Source organism: Carettochelys insculpta, chromosome 1 (genome assembly GCF_033958435.1).
Source record: "Carettochelys insculpta isolate YL-2023 chromosome 1, ASM3395843v1, whole genome shotgun sequence".
Taxonomy (NCBI): Eukaryota; Metazoa; Chordata; order Testudines; family Carettochelyidae; genus Carettochelys; species Carettochelys insculpta.
The window spans coordinates 219,792,027-219,806,469 of record NC_134137.1 but is presented as its reverse complement, the minus strand read 5'-3'; the positions used below and the strand labels follow the sequence as shown (position 1 = coordinate 219,806,469).

General features: G+C 40.4%; 1 protein-coding gene across 6 annotated transcripts in view; it reads right to left on the bottom strand.

Annotated features, from left to right (window-relative positions):
- Positions 1-14,443, bottom strand: part of COL8A1 (collagen type VIII alpha 1 chain) — a 143,429-nt gene that overhangs the window by 32,480 nt on the left and 96,506 nt on the right. For all 6 annotated transcript variants that reach the window (XM_074999700.1, XM_074999682.1, XM_074999728.1 and 3 more), the window contains one exon: positions 12,624-12,754. The gene's annotated coding sequence lies outside the window, so the exon portion shown is untranslated. The remainder of the gene's footprint in view (positions 1-12,623; positions 12,755-14,443) is intronic.

Below are 14,443 nucleotides of genomic sequence, written 5' to 3'. Positions count from 1 at the left end.
AGCGTACACAATGTGGTGAGACTTTCATCAGGAAAAAAAATGCTCAATTTCAGCAACAAAATCTTCTACCGTATGAGAGACATTTTTCTTTCCCCTCCCTTTATTATTGACAAAAAGCCAGTTTAGACTCTGCTGTTTGTTTTGTCGACAGAACTGGCTTCCACGAGTATCCCACAATGCCTGTCCTGCTCAGCGTTTTGATCTTTGCTGCACTGCACGCATGCGCCCCTCCTCATTCAAAACCCCAGTAAAGCCAAGTGGCCTGCTACATTTGGGGAACAAACAAGTAATTGGAGTGTGCCCGTTCTGCCCTGCACCAGGAGCACAGCAGCAAGCAGACTGCTGCTGGGGGTGTGGGTGAGAGAGAAAGAGATTGCTGTGCTGATTTGATGTGCCTCAGCACAGAGAGCTCACAGAGCTACTCATGCAGCTGCTGTGGGTAGCTGAGGAGGCTGTGGGAGAACTCAGATGGAATAAGAGATCATCTCACCTTCCCACAACAGTGCACTGTGGGATACACGTCAGCAGGACAAGCAATGCAATGTGGGTGATGGTGCTTCCAATGTGGACATCATTTGTCAATAGAGGGAACGAGTGTGAATGTCTTCTAGTGATTTTTGTTTTGTCGATTATTGGGTGTAGAGTGTAGACATATACCCAGAGCACGTGGCTGCATCCCTGACAGTCTTGGCTAATAGATATTGATGGACATATCTTTTGGGAACTTATCCTGATCTTTTTTGAACCCTCTTATGGTCTTGGCATTCTCAGCGTCCTCTGGGAAAGAGTTCCATGAGTTAACTGTGCACTGTATGAATAGATGCTTCCTTTTGTTTGTTTTGAACCTGCTGCCTACTAACTTCATCCAGCGACCCTTAATTCTTGTATTCTGTGAAATACTTCCCTATTCACTTTCTCCAAAGGAAACATTTCTAGGCCTCTCTTAAGTTCCCCCAAATGTGTCTTTCCTAAAACAAACAGTCTCAGTCCTGGCCTATATTACGGACTTATGTGGGCTCAACTATCCCTTGGGAATGTGGAAAACCAATACCCCTGAACAACAAAATTGTACCAACTGTAATCCCTCCTTAAACAATGCTATGTTGAAAGAAGAGCATCTCCTATCAGCACAGATACAGTCTCTGTTGGAGGCGGAGTTCTTACACCAATGGGAGACGCTCTCCTGTTTGTAGATCATGTTCTCAGTAAACACGACAGAGATGCCGCCGTTCTGGTGCAGTTATGCCACTGCAGCCCTGTACACGTAGATAAGCACACAGTCTCTCTTAATCTCGTCTCATACGGCAGCTGCTCAACACCCCTCACCGTTTTTGTTGCCCATCTCATTTCTAATTCTAATATGTATTTTTGAGTGGGTGTCAAGAACAGCGCACAGTATCCAAGATGTAGGTGTACCACCGATTTATATAGTAATGCTGTCATATTTTCTACCTAATTTACGTAGCCCTAAGGGTTCTTAATGGTGTAACAGAGAGGCTGATCATACCCACTGTGTGAAGTTATCCAGCCCATCCATTCGGGGGAATTATTTCCTCCTGTATATTCTCCAGTGTGCTGGCCAGTCTGAATTTAAATCCCTGAAGGTATAGGGCTTCCATCACGGCTCAGATCTGCCTTGCGGTAATTGTCGTACTGTTTCTTTAAAAAAATGTGTGAAATCATCTTAGTGGGAGCAGGGGTGAAAGTAACTTAACATCCCTTATGGGTATTCTTCTCTTGCAACCCCAGGCCCTACCAGCTCCTTAAAAAGATCCTGCTGGCTTTTGTTGCAGCCCAGCCAGCTCTTGCTGGAGCTGCACACCGGGGCGCACCTGCTTACTTTCGCTTCTGAGCAGGAGTGAGTTAAATTTTATTTTTAAACTCGGGAGAGCTGGACATACAGTACCAAGTGGAACTCTGCAGTGGGAAAGGGTGGGAGATGGGATCTGGCTACAATGTGTAGGGAGACCACAGCTTTTGTGTGCGCACAGAAATTTTGCCACAAGAAGTAGGTGTGTTGCATGCCAACATGCAGGAGGTTGGAGAATGGATGCCACAGTCTCTGCGGCTCCCTCAATATAATGTTATTACTTTCCTCCTCACACCTGCCCTCACGGAGAATGGCTAGTCTCCTACATTACAGGACTTTGAAGCTGCAGTGGAGACTGTGGATTAGCTGTGTTGCCACTCTGTGATTTGGGAAAGCATTCTTTCCACCTGCAGGAATCAGTAACAAGGGATGTATACTGCTTCTAATCTTTGGCCCTATATGACTGACAGTTTGATAGCAATACAGGCTGAAACTCTCTCATCCAGAATCCCTGGGACCCGATCAGTACCCAGTGAGAGAATTTGCCAGGCCATAGGAGGCCAATATTGTTTGGCACATTGCCAACACTCCCACTGCTTACCAGGCTGTTAGAAGCAAATAAATCTGTCTGTATTGGTGCTGTTAGCTTTAAGTAATATACAGCACCCTTGGGATCTGACTGGTGCTGAGTGAGAGAATTTGCTGGACCACATGAGGTCAATATTGTCTAGCAGCAGTGCCAACACTTCCACTGCTTACTGGGCTCTTAGAAGACATCAAGGGGTAAATTCAGCTAAATCCCAGCACAGAATTCTGAGAGCCAGAACTGGTGGCTATAAACAACTTTATGGGACCACAGGCAATTTGGCCACATCTGTGACAAGTGGTCATCCAGTTAACTAAAATCATACTGGATTATGGAGGTTGCTGGACAAGAGACTTTTGGATTACAGAGGGTCATCCTGTACTACGTGAAACAACTACTAAGCTGCACAAAAATCATCTATCTGGGAGGAATGGAATGGAATGGAAGTCTGGATAAGGAAAACCATTTTTTTTTTTTATTCCCATAGACAAATTAGTCTTTGAATGGACTAAACGGAGACATTGGGTTTATGATCTACTACAACAATCTGTGTTTTGCTAACTTCCTCTTTTAGTCAGGGCTGCAGGGATGTTAACCAGCTATTCCACCTTGAATGGTTCCATACAATATGTTCTAGTTATGTATGTTAAACAATTTGTTCCACCTTGCATTTTGCTGTGATGTTTGCAATACCTTTCTCTGACCTAAAGAAAAGCTGTATGTAAATTGGAAAGCTTGGCTCTTTCATCAAGAGAAGTTGGTTCAGTCAGGGCTATTACCTCGTGCCCCCCCGCCCCTTGCCTATGTTTGAATAGGTTCTCAATAAAACAATGCTCACTGGATGATGACAAAGTCACATGTAGATCTGTTTTCACAGTAAATACTTTAGACCGGGCATTTACTATTCAGAGACAGAGCTACTTTCGTCGATATTATTTGTTACATTTGTTTGGAATTTTATTAGCTTCCCTGCTGTAGTTTCTTATTTAGAGAGCTAAATTTTAAAACTCAAATTCAATCTTTTAATTTTGTAGATGCAAATGATGTTATACAGGTCTCTTAACTGTTGGAGTGAATCTATAGCAGAGAGACTTAAATGTTTACATGTCCTAAATTGTAACTCCTTCCTCCCCAAAACATTCATTTCCAGGCCAATTTAAAAATCAGGTCTTTTAAATTTCAAATATTGTGGAAGTTTATTGGGATATATTGATTAGTTATTCATTTATTTAAAATATGGCAGGCATTGCAGAAAGATGGTGGCAGATTCAAATTTATATGGAATGATTTTTTGGATCAGTATTAGGAAAAAGATTTATATTCTTCCATGATTGCTTTTTTGCAAATACAGAGGAGATTTACCGAGCTAGCCATTAGGTGGCACCAGTGATCCATTTAAATACTCCAACAACAGATTTTTTTAAATACCATGGAACTTATTTTATACATAGGCATGGCAAGTGGAGTGGTGACATTAAATTTCCTCCTCACGTTCATGGGGGCAAAATTGCATCATGACAGAGATTGTGGGAGCCAGGCGCAGTAACTCCCATGACAAGATAGTTGTATCTTGAAAACTCCCATCCTTTTGAATATGAACAGAGAGGGAGCGATGCTAGTCTATATACTATCAAAACAAAAAGCAGTCGAGTAGCACTCTAAAGACTAGCAAAATTAATTTATTAGGTGATGAGCTTTTGTGGGACAGACCCACTTCTTCAGACCACAGCCATACCAGAACAGACTCAATATTTAAGGCAAAGAGAACCAAAAACAGTAATCAAGGAGGACAAATCAGAGAAAAATGATAAAGGTGAGCAAATCAGAGAGTGGAGGGGTGGGGTGGAGGGAAGGTCAAGAATTAGTTTAAGCCAAGTGTGCAGACGCGCCCCTATAGTGGCTCAGAAAATTTCCATCCCGGTTCAAACCACGTGTTAATGTGCCAAATTTGAATATAAAAGCCAGCTTGGCTGTTTCTCTTTGGATAGCAGCGCAAATTTGTTTTTTTCAGTAACATGCATACTCTTAAGTCATTGACAGAATGCCCCATTCCATTAAAATGTTGACTAACTGGTTTGTGGATCTGGAGTGTTTTGATGTCTGTTTTGTGCCCATTGACCCTTTGGCTAAGGGAGTTAGAAGTCTGTCCAATATACAAAGCATCTGGGCATTGTTGGCACATGATGGCATATACGATGTTAGTAGAGGAGCATGAGAAAGTGCCCATGATTCTGTGAGTAACGTGGTTAGGTCCAGCGATGGTATTTCCAGAGAAGATATGTGGACAAAGCTGGCAGCAGGCTTTGTTGCAGGGAAAGGTTCCAGGACTGGTATTCCTGGGGTATAGACTGTGGCTGTTTGAGGATCCTCATGAGGTTGGGAGGTTGTCTGTAGGAGAGAACAGGCATGTCACCCAGGGCCTTCTGGAGTGTGGCATCCTGATTTAAGGATAAGTTGTAGGTCTTTAATAATTCATTGCAGTGGTCTGAGTTGGGGGCTGTAGGTGATGACCAGTGGTGTTCTGTTTTTGGCTTTTTTGGGACGATCTTGGAGTAGCTGGTCTCTGGGTATGCGTCTGGCCCTGTCGATTTGTTTTTTGACTTCTCCTGGTGGGTAATTCAGGTTTATGAATATTTGGTAAAGGTCTTGTAGTTTTTGGTCTCTGTCAGTTGGATCAGAGCAAATGCGATTGTACGTAAGAGCTTGACTGTAAACAATGGATCTAGTCACGTGTGCAGGATGGAGACTAGAAGGGTGTAGATAAGTATAGCGATCAGTAGGTTTTCGGTACAGTGTGGTACTGATCAGGCCATCCTTGATTAGTACTGTAGTGTCCAGGAAGTGTATCTTTTGCATGTTGTAATCGAGGCATAAGTTGATAGTGGGGTGTAGATCGTTAAAGTCTCTGTGGAATTCTTCTAGAGTCTCTATACCATGGTGCTTCCATCCTGCACACAAACTAGATCCACAAACCTGTTAGCTGGCATTTTAATGGAGTGGGCCATTCTGTCTATGACTTAAGAGTCTGTGTGTTACTGAAGAGGAATTTTCACAACGCTCTTCAAAGAGTGGCTGCTGAACTCTCTTTTATATTCAAATTCAACACATTAACATGTGGTTTGAACCGAGATTGGAATTTTCTGGGTCACTATAGCGGCTCGTTTGCATACTTGGCTTAATCTAATTCGTGACTCTCTTCCACCCCACCTTCTGCCCCTCTACTCTCTGATTTGCTCACCTTGATCATTTTTTTTTTTTCTGATTTGTCCACCTTGATTACTGTTTTTGGTTCTCTGTGTCTTAATGAGTCCGTTCTGGTCTGGCTATGGTCTGAAGAAGTGGGTCTGTCCCACGAAAGCTCATCACCTAATAAATTATTTTGTTAGTCTTTAAAGTGCTACTTGACTGCTTTTTTGTTTTAATAGTGTATAGACTAGCATGGCTTTCTCTCTGTTACTGACCTTATTTTGGTTTACCATTCCTTTATGACAAACAGTTGATTGTCCCTCCTCAAAGTAGAGCATGAAGCAGTTCATGCATCATTTTAATCTCAGTTTATTCCTGGCAGGAAATCTCCTGAGGGCCTGCCTACACTCTGTTGCTGCCTGGAGCAAGAGCCTCATACTGAGAAACAGAAGCTACTGTAGCTGCTCCATTCCACTGAGTGATCAGAGCTGGGCTGTCATGCATCCTTCCTGGCAGAATTTTAACACAAACCTGAGCCCAACATAATCCTCATACAGACCCAAATGTCACTCTCTCACTAATTGTTGTCTGGTACTCCCAACAGAGGCAGCTGGGGAACTCTCTCTAGTGAGGAAGTTAGTATCCCTTTCATGGAATCAGGGCTTCTAGAAACCACGAAACATACTTGAAAAATATCTTCTGCAGCTGCTCTTTGCTTTCTCCATCCTTTTGGCTGTTCTAACACCTGAGTCTGAAGTGAATTGGAGAAATAAAATAAAAATCATCTCATTGGTCTGTGCTTACCTACAGCCAAAGCAAGACAAGGGGATGTGCCAGAGAGGAAGAGTAACCAAGCCAGAAAAAGAGAGAGATTTAGGCAATTCCAAGGCTATGCCCCTCCTTCCATTTGGTGAAAATCTAGCAGCAAAAGTGAAAAATAGCTCACTTTTAGTACTCTATGAAGCAACGCTGAGCTAGACTTCTCCTACAGGAGATGGGGAAGTAACTTGTGGTGAGGAGAGAGAATCTCCTGGGAGACAAGTAGGTCACCTCAATTCAGATCAAAGGGTGTGTGGCAGGAATATCTTATACAAGTGTTTGACATTTTTTGCAGGGCCAGACATTTAGAGTGGGAATGAGAAATATCACTTGTGGCCAGTGAACATTTTAGTACCCTCCCCACACCTGCCACAAGTGCAGTACAGGTTGAACCTCTCTAGTCTGGGACATTCTCATCCAGCAACATCTGTAATCCAGCATGATTTTAGTTACCCAGACAACCACTTATCATGGGTGTGACCAAGTTTCCTGTGGTCCCATAAAGTTTGTTTCTAGCTGCCAGTCCTGGCTCTTAGTGTTCTGTGCTGTTATTTAGCTGTAATGTACCCCTCAATGTCTTCTAAGAGCCCAGTAAGCAGTGGAAGCGTGGGTAATGCTGCTAGATAATACTGACCTCTTGTCTGGCAAATTCTATTGTTTGCCCCAGACTAAAGAGGTTCAACCTGTAGTATATTTTCAACAGTAAAAGTGCAGGCAGATTGTATTTACTGAAATAGGGCAAGCCACGATTGTATGAAGGAAACTTCACACTTCAACGGATCCAGCTTCCCTATTATTTATATCATATTTAACAGTGAAGTAAATTCAAGTAAATTTTGCATGCCAAACTCAGATTTTATCCTGTTATATTAGAGTGAGTAGAAATGCCGACTTTAGTGTTCAGGAAACTGTGTCTATGTAGCTTCCTTATATTCTTAATGGGTAAAGAGAACAAAGACAACACCAAGAAGGCCCTGCGTTCCTGGTGAACTTGCACTGCATCCTGTAAACTTTGCTCACTAAAATCAGGGTACGTTTTAAGCTTTATGCAAGCTTCCAGGCAGTTACTTTTCTTTCCTTTCTAGATCTATTTAGTGACAGATTCCCAAATATAATGAAGGGTGGGAGAATTTGTTTGAGTAAAATTCCAAAGATCTATTCCAGCTCTTGCAGAGTTGTAATCAGCATTATGCCAGCATTACATCGTATGGAACATATAGGGCAATATTCTATTGCTATTGTCCAAATCCTAGTTATTGTTACTCAGTTAAACCTTGACTGATTTCAGCTTATTTTAGCAATCATTCATTCTCTCATTTTAAATCAGCAGAAAGGATATTCTCTTCAGCATGTTGAAGTCGGTGGGAGTTTCAGCTAAGCTAAGAAAGCAGGATTTGGTTTGGTGGTAATGCTACTATGAACTGTGCTTGCTTGCAGAAAATATTGCAGGGCTGGAGTTTTGCTTCCTTTTGCTTTAGAGGATACTTCAAACAGTTTGTCATTTTAGAATTTTCAAAGCAGTTACATTGTATTTGTAATCTGAGTGCTCAGAAAGTTTAGCTATATAAGAAATATTGTGGCTGTGTGTCAATTTAGTATCTTAATAGATTCAAATACTAACATTGGCATAAGTTGTGTGTCGCTTGTTGAAGTGCTTCTGTAACTTTAATCAGCTGGCAAGAACCGATAATGTTCTCAGCACTGTATAAGACACAGATATTGAGATGATTTCTGCCTCTGAAAGCCTTATCATCTAGAAAACAGGAGCAGATAGGCAAGATTCCTAGGAGACTCAGCTGCACAGCAAATGCATTTATCTGTAACAGATATACTGTGATTTCACTCAGAGCTCTTTCTTAAGGAACAATTGGTTGGATACATTTAAGTGAATTATGGGCGTTGGGAAAAAGAATTTGCACTTAAAGTGTTAACCATCCTTGGTCACAGCGGCTATGGAAAAAAGTATCTGACACACAAACTCAGAAATGCACTTCTCTTTTCTCTATGTGCTGCTGTCACTGACTGACCTGTTTACAAACCTTGCACTTCAGAGCACCAAGTAGCCATGCTTCTGTATTGCACCATATAAGTATACCTAAATGCTACCCACACAAGTCCATTGTTCAGTGTGGCTGATTCACATGCCAGCTTCCCTTTTGCTTCTGGACTTCCATGTACTATTGCAATGACTTTAACCCAGAAATCCATCCTCTCTTCTGCGTGAGTTGGCAGATTACTGGATGCCTCCTGGCAGGGTAGTGAGGGGAAAAAACTCGTTCCAGGACCACTATTCCATTGTGTGGACTATAAAAGCATTGGCCCCTGTCTCTGAAAGCTTCTTGCAGCAGTGAGTTGTCCAGACCTTTCCTCCTGCTGGCCCATGATTTGCTGTGCCACGAGCCACTGCTTTGTGAGAACAGCAGGCAGACATGGAGCCCCTGCCTCCATTCCTTGGTAGTATAACTGCACCAATATGCTGCTAGCAGGTCTTTTGCCCCTGCAAAGAGTGAGGAGGATGGTCCCTGTGATTTGCATCCTGTCATCTGCACACGTGTGAGCTGCCTTTGTACCCTCACCAAATGGGGGCAATGTGATGGTGAGGGTACAAAGGCAGCTGTGAGATGAGTCTATCTTCTGCCTTTTCCATGTGCTTCTTTCTTAAAAATGTTTGAGTGACCAAGTTAAAAAAACCCAACCCTCTGTGATTTATTTACAATTATCTCTTCATTGGCTGATGAATGAATCACATTCATCAGCAAGAAAAGAGAAGTCTATTTCTTAACTGTTTCACAGCTCTGCATGTATTGTGGGGGAGGGGGGAAGAGACCATTTTTTTTCTACCTTTCTTTCCAACTTTTTCTTTTTCTAATTCGTATTTAATTTCCTCCCATACAGTACCAGCAAAAGGACTGAAAGGCCAGGGTATTCAAGAGGGACTTAAGGAGTTATGTTCCCAACTCCTACATAGAGTCAATAAGAGTTGGACACTGGGATAAATTGTTCAGTACTTAAAGAGATTTGGCAGCTTGGCTCTTTCAAAAGTGCCTGAGTCCCAAAGAATGGCATGTAACACAAGCTGATGGTAATTCAGGGCTGGAGCCTGAAGAAGGATGACAGGGCAAACTAAACTTCCAGAATCTGTGGGCAAAAAAACCAAGTTTCACTTGGAGGATTTGAATGGAGACAAGGCAATAAGCATAATGGAGGAGACCGACTTGATCAAACTTTTATGCAGAGAGGCCACAGAGAAAAAGGAATGGACAGAAGGCCATAAGCACACACAAGTTACAACTGCCCTATTTTCCTTGAAGCATCTTAGTCTGGGAATGTAAATTTATATCAATTTAAATCATCCACCTTCCTACCCAGAATCTTACAGCACCTTGCAAACAGGTTTCAGCTCCTTTCCCTATCTTCCATAGCATCTCTGAACTTGTCTTTATATATTTTCCCTTTGCTTTTGGGAAGTTTTTGTGAAGCTAAACTACTTATCCTGGCCATCATTCTGATTCTTCTCTATCATTTCAAGGGATCTTTTTTCAAATATTTTAAGTTTTTAGTAAATATTACTAAATTACTAAAACTGTAAATACTGCACATGCCAGTTGAATGGGGTGAACACCACATTAGAATACAGCATTGGAAACCAACACAATTTGAAGCAAGAGGGATGCGCACACAACTGCATTTTTAAAATCTTTACTGCTTAAAAACATCTAAATCTTCAATTCTAGCAATAGTTTTCACATGGTTGATATCTTAGATATATTTTTATATATATAAAAACTTTCATGCAAAGCACATAAGCCTGACATCAAACTATTCTGAGATCCCCAAGGGTTCCTTCTGAGCATCCTTTTTTGCAATGACAATTATAATAGACAATGATAATGATAATAGACAATGATATATGAGAATTGCATAGCTGAAGACAACTTATCTCAAATTGATTTTTGCCACTGTTCACACAACCAGAGGTCAATGGAAGAAACTCTCCCATCAACTTCCTTTGCTCCTTGCAACTATCAGGAGTACCAGGGTCTATGGTGATGCCATGACAGTTTGATTTAGCATGTCCCAACTAGGTACACTAACTTGAACTCCAGAAGATCAACTACCAGCACATTGATATTCCATAAGTGTAGATGTACCCATAGTAAAATAAATGCAGGTGATTAAGGAAGATGGGTCTGATCTATTTCATATTTTAGAAGAAAACTCAGCAAAACTGATTGCGGGGATATTTAGCTACAGGAAACCCACTAGCTGATCTCCCCTCCTCATTTCAGTAAGGGAAATGTTGGTTTTGTTTGGAGTTCAGAAGTTCTATTGGCTTCAAATGCCTTTCAAACATCTTTGCCAGCTGATACCCAAGCTTGAAAACTTTCAGGACTGCCTACAAAAATAAGACAAGGGCTTTATTTCAGGCTCTGTATCTAAACGTCCTTGACTTTTGGCCAAGTTCTTATATAGATCTGAACTTCTATAGCTCAGGTGGAATAGATCAGAAATAGGGACACAACTGTAGTTCTCATTTTTGTCAGGAAAATATTGAAAATTTACAATTCAGTTCTACTTTATGCATGTTTTTCTGAAAAGAAAATGCATTAATTTGATCTCCTTAACACAATGCTGCTGCAGAAAAAGCATTGGACTGGGGTCACAATAGCTTAGATCTCTTCCCAGCCTTGCCATTGGCTTATTGAGAAATTAGACAGGTCAATTATGCTTTATTTGCTTCAGTCTTTCTTGGGAAAACAGTACTTACTCATCTTTGCAAAGCGCATGAAAATTTATGGAGGAAAAGAATGATGTGCTAATTATTGTTCTTATTTTAGCTGCCAGATAAAATATTTAGTAGTTCTTATATAAGCATACATAAAGTTTTAACAATACAGTAGCACCCCTATGGAAAAGTCCCATGGGATTGGCTAGGAAATAACCTTTCTTTATAACATTTTAAACCAACCTCTGTAGAAATTTATAGCTAGATAACAGGATCCCAATCCAGTATCTATTGGTGGATATTTTCATTGGCTTTGACTAATGCAACGAACCAAGGCTTGAAAACTCTGATAAATTCTGTAGGAGAATTCAAAACTTCTATAGAAAAGATTTCATTCTCTATTAAAAGATGGGAGCTGAATCTTTCAGTTGTGCCAAGCACATAGCTACGAAAGATTCATCTTTCTGCTCACCTTTTTCTTGGGCAGGTAGCAGATAGGACTGCTACATTACAGAGTGGGACAGTCAGGAGGGACAGCTCCATTGACTTGACCCTGCACAAAAGGGTTGTAACCAAGATTGAGGAGTATAGCTCTATATGTTTCGAGTTATTTTATAATACTCTATTGGTTTCATCTCCAGTTAAATCCTGTATGGCAGCTTTTCCTGTAAAAGATCCAAACAATCAAATATGCTTTTTCTTCTTTTATATGGACACTCAACCATCTGAGGAATTTACATGATTCATTCTTAACAAAGGTTTTTTGTTAATTATATTAAACAATCATGTACCTTATTAGGCAATGATAATTTTTAGTTCCAAAAGTCACATATGAGACTAGATAATAGTCATGACTGTGAATACTATGAGCTAATATCTACTTGTCATAAACTTTTCCGTTAAAGTTCAAAATTATGTTTAACATCTTCTTGCTTTTACTCAGAGAGATTAAACATTAGGGTGACAGTGCTGTGTAATTTTTATACACAGGTTCTCACACTATGTATAATAACTTTCAAGATTATAAAGAGCTCTCAGGGAGCCCAAGAGAAAATTACTGTATATGCCACCTCTTACAATAGAAAAAAAATCCTTTCACAATGAAGCCTGTAACTGATCCCTATCTAGACCTAGAGAAGTTAACACAATTCTTTAACAAGTGGGAGGAAAGGCAAAATGTCACAAAAAGTCTAACAATTGCACAAAGAACAATGTTATATTTTTTTCTCACTTTGAATTTGAGATTTCCCTCGTGGAGTATGTTGTTTTAATTCTGTGAAAAAAACTCACTGAAATTGACTGCAATTAAGTTTTGTAGTGGAGAACTTTCTACTTGAAATTCAAACATGTAGCAAATGGCAAACACTTGAGTAACTTTGCAAGTCCTGTGGAACTGATTATTGTAAAGCCCGAGTGATTATTCTAAGATTATATAAGTTTTTAACCAGTTGTGTTCAGGCTTGGTCATTTGGAGCTTCAAAACAGGATATACTTACATTTAGATTTTTGGAAAAGCACAGTACAGTGGCTCAAAGGTACTTGTGGTTGGTTCACCTTGGGTGTCCTGGATTTCGTATCTTTCTTTAGGTCAACGGAGTAAGATATTTTCCTGATTCCAAATCAGCACCTACAAAAAAGTTGATTGCATTTTAAAATATCAGGTTAAAATTTACCTTATAAGAAAGATATGGACACTCTCAATGACTAATATACATTATTACTCTTTTTCACACAGGCTTCAAGAAACATTGACCAAGATTTTCAAATCCAAGTGGCTAAAATTAGGTTCTTAGTCCCATATTTGGGCACACCAATCAGTAGCCTGATTTTTGAAAAGCCCTCTGCATCCAGTAGCTCCCACTGATTTCAGTTCGAGTTGTAGGTGCTCCACATTTCTGCAGTTAGGCTACTAATTTGAGGAGCCTAATTATAGGCTAAACAGTCTTGCAGTAGTAGGCCATCACTTATGAATATCTTGACCACTGTTCTCAGACAGCATATTTGGCAATAACGCAGCACATGGATTTTGATTTTTCAGGAAAGCTGCTTGAGTGTTGTTTTCCCATGCTTCTGCACAGACATTACACAATCCCTTTTAAAAAAATAGCATTGGCTGTGAAATTATCCAGGTGCCACTACCGAGACATATGGCATTAATTCATTAAAATTCTTCATCTCTTACATTTATTACCTCAATAAAAGCACAGGACTCCTTGTGTGAGCACTATGCTCTGATAAGACACTGGTCCTTCTCAGATTTTGATCTCTGTGTGCAGGAACTATTTTTATAGTAGGCATGATGAGAACTGTTGAACTAAACTGGAAACCTCATATGTAATGGAAACCCCTTCAAACCAGGAGGGGCTGCAGCATCTTTCCCCCTCCTCCCTCCACCCTAGCACCTGTGTCTTTGTGGTATGCTTGGTGTCTTGCTGAACTGAACTCTAAATATGAATATGCTGCACAAAAAAACAAGCGGTCCTGTAGCACCTTGAAATGGAAGAAATTTATTTAGGTATTCAGCTTTTGTGGGTAAGAACCAGTTCTTCAGTGAGAATGCTGGGCATTCAGGCAAGAAAATGCTAATAACTAACCACTGAGCTCTTCTTTAATAAAACTGAGGATGCACTGCTGTTTTGGAGGGATGCAAAAGAATATAAGCTTGTTTAAAGTTAATGGCTTATTGTCATTAGCATTAAGACAAAAATTAATGACAGTGAGTTATTATTTAGAAAAAGTGACAATGTCATTGCCTCTGAAAGTCCTTCCTTAACAGTGCAAGAACAATACAGCTCTTCAATTAGGTGTTAATATAAAATTCTCACAAAGGCTGAGTTGCTCGAAAGCTTAGATGTTAACTCCATTGACTGATCTGCACTGGGGGGCTTGACCCAAAATCCACTGAAGTCAATTAAGAGACCCTGAACTTAGGTGGACTTTGGCTCAACCTGTGAGTGCAGGCTCAGACGCCCAAATTACTGAGCATTGATGGCAACAAAAGTTCTCGTGTGCATACAGTAAAGCAGATACATAAGTGCTTTGCTAGACCAAGGCCAGAGAATTCAGGAAAAAGCTCATAAAAAGATAACAATAATGCAATGATAATTAATAATCTCTTCTTTAGCAGCTTAGTTTCCATATTCCAGTCAGAGCTGAGTGAAAAACTGATTTGTCCATCCTTCGAAAGTGTTTTGAGACATTGACAAATTTTTTTCTCACAAATCAGGATGAAAAGTTAAAATCTGAAATGATCATCGACTGAAAATCCGAAAATGTTTTTGGCTTGGATCACTCAAAACCTTTTGATAATCTTTCA